Here is a 17,190-nt window from a genome sequence, read left to right on the forward strand (position 1 = left end):
GTCCTAGTGACACAGACATACTGTAGCAATTGGCCATCTGTACACATCATGACCAAGCCCTGTGCTTATATTTGATTCTTGCAATGACCCCCTTGGGTAAATACCATTTTATTCCCATTTGACCGATGAGGAGATTGAGGTTCAGAGATGTGGCCTGATTTTTACATCACTCCACTGGTAATGACAAATGCTAAGGCTTGAGCTCCATTCTGGCTTCAGAGATGTAGCATTTAAAACCTAATGTGATCAGATATAGTCTCCATGGCACTGAATGAATGCATGAAGGAATGAGCAAAATATTTGCCACTTCAAAGACTGGCAAGGTACAGTTTTAGAATAAGTTTTCTGAGTGTAGAAATTTTTTGATGCAAATATCAAAGTTAGATGGGATTACTTATTTATATTTTTAAATATTTAATTAATTTATTTATTTGATGGAGAGGGAGGGAGAGAGAAATAGACAGATAGAGAGAAAGAATGGGCAAGATGGGCTGGAGAGATGGCTTAGTGGTTAAGCGCTTGCCTATGGAGCCTAAGGACCCCAGTTCGAGGCTCGATTCCCCAGGTCCCACGTTAGCCAGATGCACAAGGGGGCGCACGTGTCTGGAGTTCGTTTGCAGAGGCTGGAAGCCCTGGCGCGCCCATTCTCAATCTCACTCTCTCTATCTGCCTCTTTCTCTCTCTGTCACTCTCAAATAAGTAAATAAAAATGAACAAAAAAAAAATTAAAAAAAAAAAAAAAAAAGAATGGGCAAGCCAGGGCCTCTCGCCACAGCAAATGAACTCCAGATGCATGTGACACCTTGTGCATCTGGCTTTTATGGGTACTGGGAAATCAAACCTGGGTCCTTAGGCTTCACAGGCAAGCACCTTAACCATTAAGTCATCTCTTCAGCCCAATTTATGTGTTTAAAAATTATTTATTTATTTGCAAGCAGAGAGAGAGAGAAGAGAAGAGAAGAGAAGAGAAGAGAAGAGAAGAGAAGAGAAGAGAAGAGAAGAGAAGAGAAGAGAAGAGAAGGGAAACAGAGAGAATGGACACACCAGGGCCCCCAGCTGCTGCTAAGTGAACTCCAGATGAATGCACCACTTTGTGTATCTGGCTTTACCTGGGCACTGGGGAATCAAACCTGGGTCATAAAGCTTTGCAGGCAAACAGCTTAGCTGCTGAATCATCTCTCCAATCCCTTGTTTGTTTTTTGGGTTTTTTTGGTTTTTTGGTTTTTGTTTTTTTTTGGTGGGGGGTGGGGGAAGCAGGGTTTCACATTAGTCCAGGATGACCTGGAATTCACCCTAAAGCTCAGGTTGGCCTCAGACTCACGGCACTCATCCTGCTTCAGCCTCCAGAGTGCTGGTATGAGCCACTATGACTGGCTGAGATAGAATTTTCTAAATTAAAAAATGACAATCAACCTGATCCTCTGCAAAGTACCCTGGCAACAGGGTTGGTCAATTCTGACCCATCCGTACCTAGAAAAAAACCACAGTGGGTCTCTGGGTGGGCTTTTGCATTTCCAGAAACCCCCTCCTGCTGTACAGGAGCTTTTCTTCCTTCTCTTAAGTTCTACCCATAATCTAATAAAATATCTCTAAATTTAAAACAAAAAGACAGTATTATGGGCTGGAGAGATGACTTAGTAATTAAGGTACTTGCCTGCAAAGCCAAAGGACCCAGGTTCAAGTCCCCAGGACCCATGTAAGCAGATGCACAAGGGGGCACTTGCATCTGGAGTTTGTTTACAGTAACTACATGGCACACCCATTTTTTCTCTCTCTTTCTCCCTCTCTCTCTACCTGCCAATTCCTCTCCTTCTCTCTCTCTCTCTCTCTCAAATAAATAAGTAAAAACTAAAATAAAATTAATTTTAAAACAATGACAATATTAAATGACAGGTATTTAGAGGAACTGAAAAATCATATATTTCTGATGGAAACATAAAACAGTATAGCTACTTTGACAATGAACTTAGCAGTTTATAGTGAAGTTAAACATATATTTGTTCTCTGACCCAGCAACCAAGTCCTAAGCATGTACTGAAGAGAAATAAAGATATGGCCACACAAGGACTTGCATGTGGATCTTCATAGTAGTTTTATTTAGATAGCAAACCCCCTAAAAACAGCTCAAATCTGGGCTGGAGAGATGGCTTAGTGGTTAAGGTGTTTGCCTGCAAAGCCAAAGGATCCCAGTTCAACTTTCCAGGACCCATGTAAGCCAGATGCACAATGGGGTGCATGCATCTGGAATTTGTGGCTGGAGGCCCTGGTGCACCCATCCGCTCACTCTCTCTCTCTTTCTCTCTCTCTCTCTGCCTTTTTCTCTCTCTCAAATAAATATACAAAATATCCCAAGAAAAAGTATGTGGATAAACAGTGGCCTGTCTACACTAATGAACACTACTCAACAATGCAAAGAAATGAACTACTGAAACATGTGGTATGAAAATCCCAAAAGCGACATGTCTCTGCCAGGCATGTCTTTAATCCCAGCACTTGGGGTGCTGAGGTAGGAGGATCGCTGTAAGTTCAAGACCAGCCTTGAAATTCCAGATCAGCCTGGGCTAGAGTGAGACCCTTCCTTGAAAAACCAAAAGAAAAAAAAAAAAAAGTCAGTTGGTAGTACCATGTATCATCATGGAGTATCATGTGTAAGGGTGGGAAGAATTAACTGGCATAGGACCTAAGGAAACTTTGGTGGTGAAAGAAATGTTCCATATCTTGACTGGACTGATGTATATTATCTATACGACCTCATCAAGCTGAATATTTACAATGGTGCATCAAAATAAACTTCATAGGAACTTTCAGAACATGTATAGGATTTTTACTGCAACATTACTTTGATAGCAAAAAAAAAAAAAAAAAAAAAAAAGTGTACATTGGAAAATAGCCTGTAAACGAGAATGTTTCAGCTCTCTGTGTCCTTGGGCCACAAGAGTGGCACCTGTGAAAGAGATATAGCTGATGTGACCATAGCCCTCTGATGTCCCCTGGGACTTCCCTGGACCTGTCTTTCTCTTCCTGGAGGCCCTAGTGTTGGAAACATGCACGAGGCAGGCTGGAAATGCCGCAGGCTTAGTACCGCCCAGGTATCCCTCACCAAACACCCCATGGGTGTGGGAGTATGACAGCCCGGTGCCCTTGGCTCAGATGGATAACTCTTGTGGTTACTCTGCACTGCCAAGAGGCCTTAGCAGGGCGGACCTGTAGCTGCCTCCCGTGGTAGGTTGCTCCTTGACACTTCCATACGTGGCTTCCTTCCCATCTCAGTCTCATTCGCCCGGTCCCTGGCCGGCGATGTCGGCATCTCCTACAGACTACTTTCACGACTGTGTCCCGAGAACTCTAATTGAAGCCGTGGATGCCACCAGGAGTCAGTATAGATGTGGGGGAACATGGACTGGAGAGATGGCTTAGCAGTTAAAGCACTTGCCTGTGAAGCCAAGGGACCCAGGTTCAATTCCCCAGGACCCACATAAGTCAGGTGTACAAGGTGGTGCATGCGTCTGGAGTCTGTTTATAGCAGCTGAAGGCCTGAAGTGCCCATTCTCTCTCTCTCTCAAATAAAAATAAATAAAAATTATTTATTTAGAAAAGGTAGGGAGCTAGGCATGGTGGCACACAATGCAGAGGTAGGAGGATTGCCATGAATTTGAGGCCACCCTGAGACTACACAGTAAATTCCAGGTCAGCCTGGGCTAGAGTGAAACCCTACCTCGAAAATACAAAAAAAAAAAAAAAAAAAAAAGGTGAGGAAACAGTGAAAAAGAGACTAGGTCAGCGGCCATTCTGTAAGCATCTGTCATTCTTGGCAAAGTAAGTCTTCACAAAATTCCTACGGGGGTGCATAAAGGGAGGATGGCCATGGTGGCTTCATTTGCAGTAGTGTGAAACTGAGCCACCTAGGCGTCTTGACTAGCAGAATGGAAGGAATAAACTGAAGGATCGAAGGGTGAGCACAGCTTTCCCTCGGCAGCATGGCCGGAGAGCAACAGCAGTGGTGGAAGGAAGCGACCTGAGAGTGAGCAAACAGGGCTCCAGCAAATCAAAACATTACCTGTTCTGATAGAAAGGGGTGCTGGGCATGTGACTCAGTCAGTGACGTGCTTGCATACAAGCATGAGGACCTGAGTTCAAATTCCCAGAACTCATGTAAAAGACAGGTAGAGTGTCACATACTTGTAATCCAGCCCTGGGAAGGCCGAGACAGCAGGATGACTCACTTGCTGGCCAGTGAACTCTAGCTTCAGTGAGAGACTGTTGCAGTCAGGTTCGCATCGCTGGTTGAAATCACCCAACCAAGAGCAGCTTGTGGGGAAAAAAAGGTTTATTTTGGCTTACAGGCTCAAGGGGAAGCTCCACGATGGCAGGGGAAATGATGGCATGAGCAGAGGGTGGACATCACCCCCTGACCCACATAAGGTGGACAACAGGAACAGGAGAGTGTGCCAAACATTGGCATGGGGAAGCTGGCTATAACATCCATAAGCCTGCCCCCAACAATACACTGCCTCCAGAGGTGTTAATTCCCAAATCTCCATCAGCTGGGAACTTAGCATTCAGAGCAACTAAGTTTATGGGGACACCTGAATCAAACCACCACAGAGACCCTATCTCAAAACATAAGGTAGAGCGCTGGAGAGATGGTTAAGGCACTTGCCTGCAAAGCCTAAGGACTCAGGTTCAAGTCCCCAGTACCCATGTAAGCCAGATGCACAAAGTGGTGTGTAAGTATGGACTTCATTTGCAGTGGTTACAGGCCCTGGTGGTCTCTCTCTCTCTCCATATATATACATATATATATATATATATATATATATATATATATATATATATATATTATATATATCTTCCTTTCTCTCTCTCAAATAAATAAATTAATATTTTTAAAAATAAGGTAGAAAAGCTGGACCTGGTGGTGCACACCTTTAATCCCAGCACTTGGGAGGCAATGGTAGATGGATCTCCATGAGTTCTAGGCCACCCTGAAACTACATAGCGAATTCCCCGTCAGTCTGAGCTAGAGCGAGCTCTTACCTTGAAAAACTAATAATAATAGAAAGAGCAATTGAGAAAGACTTGCAAATGTTGACCTCTGCCCTCCACATGCAAATGCAAGCATTTACACACAAACATGTGTACACATGCTCACCATTCAGATACCCAAAAAGGTATTTATATATGCCAAACATTAGAAGGGTACCTGTTTTTTGGTTGTTTTTGTTTGTTTGTTTGTTTTGCTTTTTTCTGTTCCTTCAGGGGACATTAATTTGATCAGGTACAGAAATATTTCTGGTTGGCAAAACTGGGTGGGTGAGGTGCCCCTGGCATCTGGTGGGTGGAACCCCAGGGGTGCTGTTAAATATCCCAGCATGCACAGGGAAGCCCCCACCCCCACCCCCAGCAAGAGTTGGTATAAAAGTCATTGTGGATACCCTGGCCCAGAACAGTGCCAATACAGTATTGCTGAACAAATGGGGTACAGTAGGAGTCCGGTACGTTTGGGGGGGGGTGTACCACACAATTCAGAGTGACAGCCCAGGTCTTTTGTGCTCTGCCCTGGCTCATGCTGGCCAAGAATCCATCTCCTGGAGGCCTCAACTCCCTTCCAGACAGACTCCCGCCCCCCTTCAACTTGGGAGGTCCTCTGAGCTGGCCCGAATCCTTCCTGGAGTTCCTGCGGGCGGGTAGGGGAACTGGCTAGGAACTTTGCATGGCCTTTGAATAGCACCGGGTCAGTGAAAGAAAACTGCTGACCACAGACAGCTGGAAGAACTGGGTCTGCGTGCTGGCGGGCTGGGTAAGAAGGCATGGACTGGCAGAGCCAGGGGAAGGGAGGAGGGGAGGGGGTAAGGATCAGAACGCTGGCAGTGGGGGGCAGAATCTTAAGAGAGTGTGCTAGGTACCTCCCGGGGGGCAGGGTTCGAATCTTGAGAGTAGGCGGGTAGAATCCTTTCGTGGATTCCTGAAGGCAGGGTTGATAATTTGTAATGGGTGGCATTAGAACCCTGGAGATTGGAGGTGGGCATGTGTAGCTCAGGTGTGTGTAGACTTCCGTGGGTTCGATCCTCAGCCCCCCCCCCCACACACACACACAGAACACGAACCCTGGAAAGCGGGCTCTACCAGGAGCAGTATTGGAATCCTGGAGTTTGGCAAATCTTGGGGACTCGCGTCCTGCTCTTTGACAAGGGGTGGGGGTGTGTACGGTAGGATCTTTTAGGGGACAAGGTGAGGCTTTAGGGAGGAAGAGACCTGGTGTTGACGCTTTTGGACCAGCGGGTTCGAATCCTTGGGCCGGGCTAAATGATCAGGCAGGTCTCAAATGCATTGGGGGGTGGGAGTGGCCTTAGGATGTTGGGTGCAGGAAGCTGGCGGACGGCCACGGTTTTGCTTCTTCGGGGACCCTTAGAAGCAGCGTTAATAACCTCCACTCGGTGACATTCCAATTATTTGGGGGTGATTTAGGAACCCGGGAGCCAGAAACAGGTTGGGTGTTTTGGGGAGCTGAGGTGGAGTTAGGATTTTAGGGGGCGGTGTTAGGGCACTGTGGGGCGGGGTTGGTATGGCTCAGGGCGCGGCTAGGACACCCCGATGGCCTGTGAGTGCCACCGAGTCCCTGGGTCCAGCCGCGGCGGGTCAGAGGCGACGGGGAGGGGAGTGGACAGTCCAGCGGAGCAGAGCCCCAGGAGACCCGCGGCGCCCGGGGGCCCCTCGGAGCGCCACCACCTCGGCCTCTAGTCCCCGAAAGTCAGGGCGTCTTCTTCTGGGCACGGGCACCCCGGGACGCCGGGGACAGCTGAGCTGGGGGGGCGCTCGAGCTGCGAGGATCCGGGCTGCCCGCGAGGCGAGGAGCGGGCGCCCAGGTAAGTGGCTGATGGGCAGGTGGGCCCCGCGCTTGGGGACCTGGGACGGAGGAGGGAGCCGGGGTCCTGCTAGGGTCAGCGTGGGGAGCAAGGGGGCGTCCCAGGCGGTGAGATGAGGCAAAGGCGGCAAGTGGAGGGTGCCCAGGTGAGGAGACCCCGGGATGATGATAGCCCGGGAGGTCGCGGAAGCTTAGACCAGTGAGTAGCTATGCTGAGCTGGGCCCCTCTGGCCATCTAGGTTCCCCTTCCGAAGAAGGAAAAAAAAAAACAAGAAGCGGGAGGGGAGGGAAAGGCCCAGACAGTTCCCTGTGGGGGTGGGTGGGTCGCGTCGGTTGGCAGCAGGCAAGGGGCAGCTGGGCCGAGGAGTGATGTGCCCGCCACACCCTGGCAGGGCTGCAGCTGGGTGGTAAGCTGCCTCCTCCTTCCCCCTCCTCCTCCTTCTCTTTCCTGTGAACCTCCCTGATGACCCCCGGCAGGTCTGGGTGACACTGTAAAAATCCTCTTGTACAAAGGCCACAATGCTGTCGGCTGGTCATTTTCGTGTTTGTGAGACTTTGGGCAAGTCACTCTTGCTCTCAGAATCTCTGCTTCCTCATCTGTGAAATGGACCTGTTTTAAGTGGCTTTGAGGCAGGCAGCTGTGGAGTTAGTTGAGCGTTTGAGAGGTGGTGTTTGTGGAGGTGATGTTGGTTGGTTGGTGGAGGGAAGAAGTGACTTTATTGGGTAGGAGATTGAGTGTCTCAGTTTCCACAGTGGAAGGATGGGGACCACCTTGTTTAAAAATTTTTTTAAATAGTTTTATTTACTTATTTATTTAGAGTGGCAGATAGAGAGAATGAGTGTGTTGGAACCTCCAGCAATTGCAAGAACACTCCAGATACAAGCACCACATTGTGCATGTGGCTTACGTGGTGGGTACTGGAGAATCAAACCTGAGTCCTTAAGCTTCCCAGGCCAGCGCCTTAACCACTAAGCCATCTCTTCAGCCGGGGACTATCGTAATCTAGGTGCTATGTCCCCTATCCAAATTGGTTGAGACCAAAGGTGTTTTAGATTTCTGGTTGCTTTGGAACTTTGGATATCAGCAAGTATAGAATGAGGTATTTTGGGGGTGGGACCCAAGACCAAACACGAAATTCATGTACTCTTATATACTCCTTAGACATGTAATCCACACAGTACTTCCAGCGCACCCATACTGGGCATTTGACTGTAACCTGTCACATGAGGTCAGGTGTGGGCTTTTCCGCTTGTAGCGTCCCGTCAGCGCTCACTAAGTCTCAGATGTGGGAGCATTTCAGATTTAGGGTTGGGGATGACCATCACTTTCTAAGGTTAAATTGAGATGGAAGGAAAGCTCTCAGAGCAGCGAGCGGCAGGTACACGCACCAGTGTTCCGTCCCACATCCTCACACTTTAGCTCTCACTTGGGAGGTCCGGTGTTGGGCCCTGAGAATTGGCAATCCAAAGGCTGATGCTGCTGTCTAGGACCCCCTTGAGAAGGACAGGCAAAGCCTAGGGCTGACCCGGAAAGGTCTCAAGAGTGCTGCCCTTATCCCATGGTCTTCTCACCATGAGAGAGAGAATTGGTGCGCCAGGGCCTCAGCCACTGAAATCGAAGTCCAGACGTCTGTGCCACCTAGTGGTCATGTGTGACCTTGCGTGCTTGCATCACCTTGTGTGTCTGGCTTATGTGGGATCTGGAGAGTCAAACATGGGTTCTTGGGCTTCGCAAGCAAGCGCCTTACCCGCTAATCCATCTCTCCAGCCCTTCATCATTCTCTTTTAGGGGAAGAAGGGAGGTGTTTAAGGGAACAGTATTCTGAGTATCCCAGGAATCTACCACCAAGCCAACAAATGCCAGCATTTCATCATGTTGGCTTCAGATTATTTATTTAGTTATTTTTACATATTTTTATTTATTTATTTGAGAGAAAGAAAGTGTATGGGAACACCAGGGATGCCTGCCACTGCAAATGAACTCCAGATACATGTGCTACTTTGTGCATCTGGCTAAATGTGGCTGCTGGGACTTGAACCCAGGCCATCAGGCTCTACAAGCAAGTGCCTTTAGCCACTGAGACAACTGCCAGGCCTCTGCCTCAGTTTTGTTTGTTTGGTTGGTTGGTTGAGTTGTTTTGTTTTGTTTGTTTGTTTTTTTTTTGCTGTTTTATTTTTTGAGGTAAGGTCTTGCTTTAGCTCAGGCTGACCTGGAATTCACTATGTAATCTCAGGCTGACCTTGAACTCATGGCTATCCTCCTACCTCTGCCTTCGGAGAACTGGGATTAAAGACGTGTGCCACCACACCCAGCTTGGTTTTTTTTTTTTTTTTTTTTGAGGTAGGGTCTCACTCTAGCCCAGGCTGACTTGGAATTCACTATGTAGTCTCAGGCTGGCTTCAAACTCACTGTGATCCTCCTACCTCAGCCTCTTGAGTGCTGGGATTAAAGGCGTGCACCACCATGTCCAGCCAAATGCTTAAGGTTTTTTATAAAACAATTTTTTTTTAAGTAACGGGTAGTAATTCAGTGCCCCCATGGTGTATCCTTCTCAGTCCTCTTTCCCACCTTCCCTAGTAGCAATTACTTTCACAAGTTCTGGTGTTTTCAGTCTGTCCTTTGTCAATTCACTGAACATAGCTGTAGACATCAGTAGTACACAGAAGTGTTCTCCGTGTGTATAGGCAGGAGGATCAAGATCTTGTTCAAGCCGGGTGTGGTGGCACACACCTTTAATCTCAGCACTTGGGAGGCAGAGGTAGGAGGATCACTGAGAGTTCAAGGCCACCCTGAGACTACATAGTGAATTCCAGGTCAGCTTGAGCCAGAGTGAGACCCTACCTCGAAAAAAAAAAAAAAAGATTTTGTTCAAGGTCATCCTCTATTACATAGCAAGAGTTCAATCCAGCCTGGGCTAGGAGACCCTGTTTCCATAAAGAGGGGGGGATGGAGAGATGGCTTAGTGATTAAAGCATTTGCCTGCAAAGCCTAAGGACCCAAGTTCAATTCCCCAGTACCCATGTCAGCCACCTGCACAAGGTGGCACAAGCATCTGGAGTTTATTTACAGTGGCTAGAGACCCTGGTGTGCCCATTCCCTCTCTTATCTGCCCCCTCTCCCCCTCTCCAATAAATAAAACAATCTACACCCATGTATCCTGATCACAAGATATATATTCCATACATACATATACACCATACACATGTAGATACACATACACGTCTTTTCTTTAGTGGACCTGAGTTGACAGCATCACTGTTCTTGTGCTTTGGAGCTATGGTTAAGTAAACCAAGAGTGACTTGAACACACACATAGAACATTTACACGTGGCTCTACTGGACAGAGGGATGGTTCCTGCCTCAGGTGGGCTGGAGGATACTGTGAGGTTTCATCGCCCTCCTCAGAAGAGCATGCAACTTTAAACTTATGAACTGTTTCTGGAATTCCTTGCAAAATGTTTTCAGGCGATGGTTGACTTCAGGTCTGAGCCTGTGGAAGGCGAAACTTCTGACTAAGGTCGGGGGACACTACAGTTGATGAGTGTTAACTATGAGACTCTTCTGAAATTTCTGTCTTCTCCCCTCTTGTCAGCAAATTGTTGAGCTCGATTCAGGATGAGAACCAAATGTCTTGTTCATTCCTTCTAACTGTGGTGGGGTTGTCCCAGCTGTTTTGTTTTGGTTTGTTTTTTTCCCCTCATTTGACCACTGTTAGACATTCAGGTTGCCCCTAGGCATTCACAACAAACACTATTGCTGAGTCAAGGTGTGTGGCTTTGGCATGTGTGCATGCGTGCAGGCATTTCTTGAGAAAAAAATGCTAAAAGGCTGAACCACCCCTCTGTTCATGTGAGATGGGTACTGAGGCCTGAAAGGGAGTCTGGAAGAGAAAAGAGAGAAGTCAGTTCTGTGGGGCTCCCAGATCTTTTTTTAAAATATTTTATTTTTATTTATTTGAGAGACAGATACAGAAATAGGCAGAGAGAGAGAATGGGTGCACCAGGGCCTCCAGCCATTGCAAACGAACTCCAGATGCATGCGCCCCCTTGTGCATCTGGCTTACACGGGTCCTGGAGAGTCGAACCTGGGTCCTTTGGCTTTGCAGGCAGCACCTTAGTCATTAAGCAATCTGTCCAGCTCTCCCTGATCTTTCTAGAGCAGGGCCATTCTTCCAGGCCACATGCTCCCTGCTGTGATAAGCTCCTTCTACCTTGACCATAGTGCCTGGTGCCCAACAAAGCTACAAAAGAAAAATGGAAGCATGATCTTTTTTCCTTTATTTTGAGACAGCTTCAGATTCACTATATAGCTGAAGCCCTTGAACTTCTGCATTCAGTTATAGGCATGTACCCCGATGCCCAGTTTATTCAGTGCTAAGGAGCAAACGTAGAGTTTCCTGCAAGCTCTTCCTGGGCACATACTCTCCTAGTTGAGCCACACGCTCAGCCCTGTGCAGGCATTTTCTTAATGTTTATTTATTTATTTATTTGACAGAGAAAAAGGGGGAGAGAGAGTATGGGCACGCCAGGGCCTCCAGCCACTGCAAACAAACTCCAGACGTGTGCGCCCCCTTGTGCATCTGGCTAACGTGGGTCCTGGGGAATCGAACCTGGGTCCTTTGGTTTTGCAGGCAAACGCCTTAACCACCAAGCATCCCTCCAGCCCTGCATTTTCTTATTACAATCACCTCAGTGTGACTTATATGTTCTCTGCGTACCTTCTATTTAGCATGGTGCTGTGATACAGTTTTTATCCCACTATGTGCTCGACATTACATCGCAAACACTTCTCCATGCCACCCAAACATCCTTGGCTTTTTAAATGGATGCATAATAGTCCACATTTGCTTAACCTTGCTAAAATAACATTCTCATATGGCTTGCAATTTTTCAATATTGGAAATTGAGGTGTGTATGAGTTACTTTTTCTTGTCACTGTGACCAAAAGACAGACCAAAATCAGCTTAAGGAAAGGAGGGTGTATTTTGGCTCACAGTCTGAGAGTACAGCCCATCTTGGCAAGCAAGATAGGGCTGAAAGCTTTTCTCTAGCTGCAGCAGCAGGAGTGTAAGGCAGCTGGTCACATTGTGTCCACCACAGTGAGGAACCCGAGAGAGAAATGAACGTCATTGCTCTACTTGCTTTCTTCAGTCCCGGCGCCCAGCCCATGGGATGGTGCCATCCTCATTAAGAGTGGGTCTTCCAGGTGGCGGAAGGAATGTAAGAGTCAAAGGAAAGAAAGACTGCTTACAGTACAGTCCTCCGGACAGAAATTGGCCTCGATATCCATGAGCTTGTAGCGCCTGGTGCTACCCACGCAAGACCCTCATAATAGGAGGAAAAGATGATGACATCAAAATAAAAGACTAATGGGCGGAGAGAGGGGATGTGATGGAGAGCAGATTTGTGAAAGGAAAATGGGGGAGGGGAGGGGAATCATCATGGTTTATTGTCTATGGTTATGGAAGTGGTCAATAAAAATAGTTTTAAAAGCCGGGCGTGGTGGCACGCGCCTTTAATCCCAGCACTTGGGAGGCAGAGGTAGGAGGATCGCCGTGAGTTTGAAGCCACCTAGAGACTACATAGTGAATTCCAGATCAGCCTGGGCTAGAGCAAGACCCTACCTTGAAAGCCCCCCCAAAATAAAAAAGTTTTAAAAGAAATAAGGTGACAGAAAATGCAAAGAAAGAACCTCTTATGTTAACCCCACCACCACCAAATAAAAGTGTATCTTCCTTATGCAGTTAATGTCTCTCTGGAAACACCCTCCCAGACACTCCTAGAGTTGTGTCTCCTGGGTGATTCCAACTCCAATCAGGTAGAACCATCATGAGGTGACAGCCACATAACCTTATAAAACTAATCATTTTTATTTTTATTTTATTTATTTTGGTTTTTCGAGGTAGGGTCTCCCTCTAGCCCAGGCTGACCTGAAATTCACTCTGTAGTCTCAGGGTGGCCTCGAACTCTCGGCGATCCTCCCGCCTCTACCATATTGGTTTATCTATTCACAGGTGCGTGGAGGTCTCAATAGTCCTCACCTTCCGTCTGTTGTGAACAGTGCTGTTGGTGCACATGGGTGTGTTTGTATACTTCCTCTGCTTCATTGGCTTGATGGCTAGGTGTGGAATTGCTCGGTCATAAAATTATTTTTGTTTAACTTTGTGAGTGTGTGTATGTGTGTGTGCACACTGCATGCGTGTGGAGGTCGGGGGGTGACTTCAGGTGTTGCCCCCACCTTCCACCTTGTTTGAGGTAGGGTCTGTCATTCCCATTGTTGCTCACTGCTGCATTTAACAGGGTGGCTGGCCCACAAGCTTCTGGGAAATTCCCCCTCTCTGAGGTTGGGTCTCACTTTGTAGCCCAGGCTAGACTTGAACGCAAGGCAGTCTCTCTACCTCAGCCTCCTGCGTGCTGGGGTTAAAGTTGTGCACCACCACGCCTAGCTTGGGAGATTTTCTTGTCTCCATCTCTCCTCCCCCCCCCCACCCCGTAGGCATAATTGGGATGACAGACACCCACCACAACATCTGGCTGTTTATGTGAGGTCTGGGGTCTGAAATCAGGTATTTTATCCAATGAGCCATCTCCCCAGTACCCATTTTAAAATATATTTTATTTGTTTATTTGTTTGTTTGTTTGTTTGTTTGAGAGAAAGGAAGAGAATGGGCATGTTAGGGCCTCCAGCCACTGCAAACAAGCTCCAGACGCATGCACCCCCATGTACATCTGGTTTACGTGGGTCCTAGGGACTCAAACTGGGATCATTTGGCTTTGCAGGCAAACACCTTAACTGCTAAGCCATCTCTCCAGCCCCAGTACCCATTTCTATTTAACATTTGAGAAACTGCCAAAATGGCTTCTATCCTTTTACATTCTTCCAAGAATTCCAGTTTTCTTCTTTTTCCCACAATCACTAGCTATTTTCCATGTGCTAATAACAAGATATTGACATTGCCACTGCCATCCCCATCCCTATGGCTGGGGAAAGTGTACATTTTTCTCCCTGTCTTGCTTTCTTTCTTTCCTTCTTTCTTTTTTCAAGGTAGGGTTTCACTCTAGCCCAGGCTGACCTAGAATTCACTATGTAGCCTCAGGGTGTCTTCAAATTCACAGCAATCTTCCTACCTTGGCCTTCAGTGTACTGGAATTAAAGGCTTGCGCCACCATGCCTAGGGTATGCAGAGATGGGGGTGAGGAGAAGAAAAGGGGAAAAGAATGAACACATCAGGCTGCAAACAAACTCCAGGCACATGCGCCACTTTGTGCATCTGGTTTTACATGGGTCCTGGGGAGTCGAACTTAGGTCGTTAGGCTTTGTTGGTAAATGCCTTAATCACTGAGCAATCTCTCCAGCCCTAACTACAAAGTTCTGGGGATCAAACCCAGGGCCTCAGGCATGATAGGCAAGGGATCTACCACTGAGCTGCACCCCCAGCCTGAAAACACACGAATCTTAATTTCATCCCAGCCAAGCCATTGGTGGTGGGCAGGTTTCTCCCAGGTGTGAGGAGAGGCACATTCGTTGCCAGGGGACCCACAGACCATGGACTGAATTCTTCTGGCTGCTTGACTTTTCATGCCTGCTTCCTGTCATGCCTGCCAAGGCTCCTCATTCTTACAGTCGAGCCTAGAGAAAGTCACACAGCAAGTTAGTGGTACCTTCATTTTCCCTGTTCTTTCTTTCTTTTCTTTTTTGGAAATGGTATATTTTTTTTAAATGTTTTTATCTGTGTGTGAGGGGGTACTACATGGGCACACATGCCGCCATGTGCATATGAAGGTCAGAGGACAACTTCAAAGTACCTATAATCTTTCTTCTTTAAAAAAAATTCTTTTATCCTTATTTATTTGAGAAAGGGAAAGAGGCAGAGTGAGAGAGAGAACAGGCGCACCAGGGCTTCCAGCCACTGCAAATGAACTCCAGATGCATGCGCTACCTTGTGCATCTGGCTTACGTGGGTACTGGGGACTCGAACCGAGGTCCTTTGGCTTTGCAGGCAAGTGCCTTAACCGCTAAGCCATCTCTCCAGCCCTCTATCTTCTTTTTTTTTTTTTAAACAAAATATTTATTTTATTTGTTTATTTGAGAAGGACAGAAAAAGAGGTAGAGAGGGAATGAGCGCACCAGGGCCTTCAGCTGCTGTAACTGAACTCCAGAAACATGCACCACCTTATACATCTGACTTACGTGGATTCTGGGTAATCTAACCTGGTTCCGTTGGCTTCACAGGCAAACGCCTTAACAGCTAAGCTATCTCCCCAGCCCTTCTTTATCTTCTTTGAGACAGGGTCTCTTAGTGCTTCTGACTGCCAAAGAACATCAGACTGTCTGGCCCTTGAGTTTAGGATTCTCCTGGCTATACCTCCCATTGTGGCAGGGGACTTTGAGATCGCAGCTGCATGCACCACTTTGTATCCCTTTACCTGGGTGTTGGGGAATTGAACCCTGGCTGGCATTCTTTACAAGCAGGCACCTTTAACAGCTGAGCCAGTTCCCTAGCCCCCAGCCTCTACTTTCTTTTTTTATTAACAACTTCCATAATTGTAAACAGTATCCCATGGTAATTCCCTCCCTCCCCCCAGTTTCCCCTTTGAAACTCCACCCTCCATCATATCCCCTCCCCCTCTCAATCATCTCTTTTATTTTGATGTCATGGTCTTTTCTTCCTATTATGATGGTCTTGTGTAGGTAGTGTCAGGCACTGTGAGGTCATGGATATCCAGGCCATTTTGTGTCTGGAGAAGCACGTTGTAAGGAGTCCTACCCTTCCTTTGGCTCTTACATTCTTTCTGCCACCTCTTCCGCATTAGACCCTGAGCCTAGTAAGGTGTGATAGAGATATTGCAGTGCTGAGCACTCTTCTGTCACTTCTTCTCAGCACCATGGTGCCTTCTGAGTCATCCCAAGGTCACTGCCATCTGAAAAGAGAAGCTTCTCTAACCAAAAGTGAGAGTAACATTAATATATGGGTAGGAACATTAAGAGAAGTGCTTCCTGGGCAAGTTTGGTGAGCATAGTATATACATTTAGCCAGACAGCAGCAGACGTTACACCTCTAGCCCAACCTCTAATTTCTAGACAAACTCCCAGAGCACATTGGTCCCCACCGTGGTTCTATAGGCCTGGGCATAGTGTGTACTTTCAGACGTGCGGGAGATGACATGGAGGAAACCCTTGCTTGAGTGTGAAATGTGCCCTGTCCTTGGTCTGTGGTTGGGGTACATGTGCAGCACCCCAGCATGACTCTACATCCTCTGCTAGGTGTTCCCTTGAGACCTGCATGCCCACTTCACCCTCAGAGTCACGGCCTGAGCTCCCAGCCGCACCCTGAAGTGCTTGGGCCCAGGAGAGAAGGGTACCTTCAGCAGCATTAGAGTTCACCCTCATGTCATCTAGAGAAGTGAGGAATAGTAGAGTGGACAGAACCTGAGCTGAGAGGCTGCGTGCATCAGGCAAGCCCCTTCTCTCTCAGTAACCTCAGCTGGGACACAGGCATAAGAAGAATACCATCGGGGGCTGGAGAGATGGCTTAGCCATCAAGGCGCTTGCTTGCAAAGCCCAAGGACCTAGGTTCTATTCCCCCAGAACCCATAGAAGATGTACATGGTGGCTCACGTGTCTGGAGTTTGTTTGCAATGCCTGGAGGCCCAGGTGTGCCCATTCTCTCTCTCTTTCTCAATAAATAAGTAGGCAATAAAATAAATTAGATTTAAAAAAAAGAATGCCACCTTGTGATGCCTGCAGTACACACATACACACACATGAACCTGTAGCTTTAGTGGTCATATAGGTCCTTTTGTGTATGTGTTTCATGTTCATGTAATCTGGTGCACATGTGTGCACATGTATGTGGAGGTCAAAGGACAACATTGGATGTCATTCCTTTCGTTTTGAGACAAGGTCTCTCACTGGCCTGGAACTCACCAAGTGGTCAGACTGGCTGGCCAGCAAGTCCCCAGGATCTGCCTGACTCCACTTCTCCAGTGCGGCGACCAAAGGCATGCTCCACCACATCTGGTTTATGCCGAGCTGAGGCTTGAACCCAGAGCTTTGTGCATGCTAGGCAAGCACTCTACTGACTGAGCTACCTCCCCAGCCCCTGACCTTCCAGCTTTGAGGATTCTGTCTGTGGGGAACAAGGTTGGAGCAGCTGGCAGGAACGCCGCAGGTTAGAATGAGGCAAGTTGGCCCCCATAGCCTGTCTGAACAAGGCACTGAGCTCCAGCAAGGAGTGACTTTGTTCTGCAAGGAGAAATGTGCAAACCAGAGAGCCCTGTCTGTCCGGACACCTTCGTGACAGCTGATGGGAAACCTGGGCTCC

The 17,190-nt window shown here is 47.6% G+C and overlaps 1 protein-coding gene across 2 annotated transcripts in view; it reads left to right on the forward strand.

Annotated features, from left to right (window-relative positions):
* The first annotated feature begins 5,686 nt into the window (after positions 1 to 5,686).
* The window catches only part of Hck (HCK proto-oncogene, Src family tyrosine kinase), a 63,828-nt gene continuing 52,324 nt past the window's right edge, over positions 5,687 to 17,190 (forward strand). Inside the window, exon 1 of one of the 2 annotated variants that reach the window (XM_045156369.1) lies at positions 5,687 to 5,800. The gene's annotated coding sequence lies outside the window, so the exon portion shown is untranslated. Of the gene's footprint in view, positions 5,801 to 6,617; positions 6,867 to 17,190 lie in introns of those variants that run through there. The other variant, XM_045156368.1, reaches the window with a different exon arrangement.

The sequence above is a fragment of the Jaculus jaculus genome, chromosome 8 (assembly GCF_020740685.1).
Source record: "Jaculus jaculus isolate mJacJac1 chromosome 8, mJacJac1.mat.Y.cur, whole genome shotgun sequence".
Taxonomy (NCBI): Eukaryota; Metazoa; Chordata; class Mammalia; order Rodentia; family Dipodidae; genus Jaculus; species Jaculus jaculus.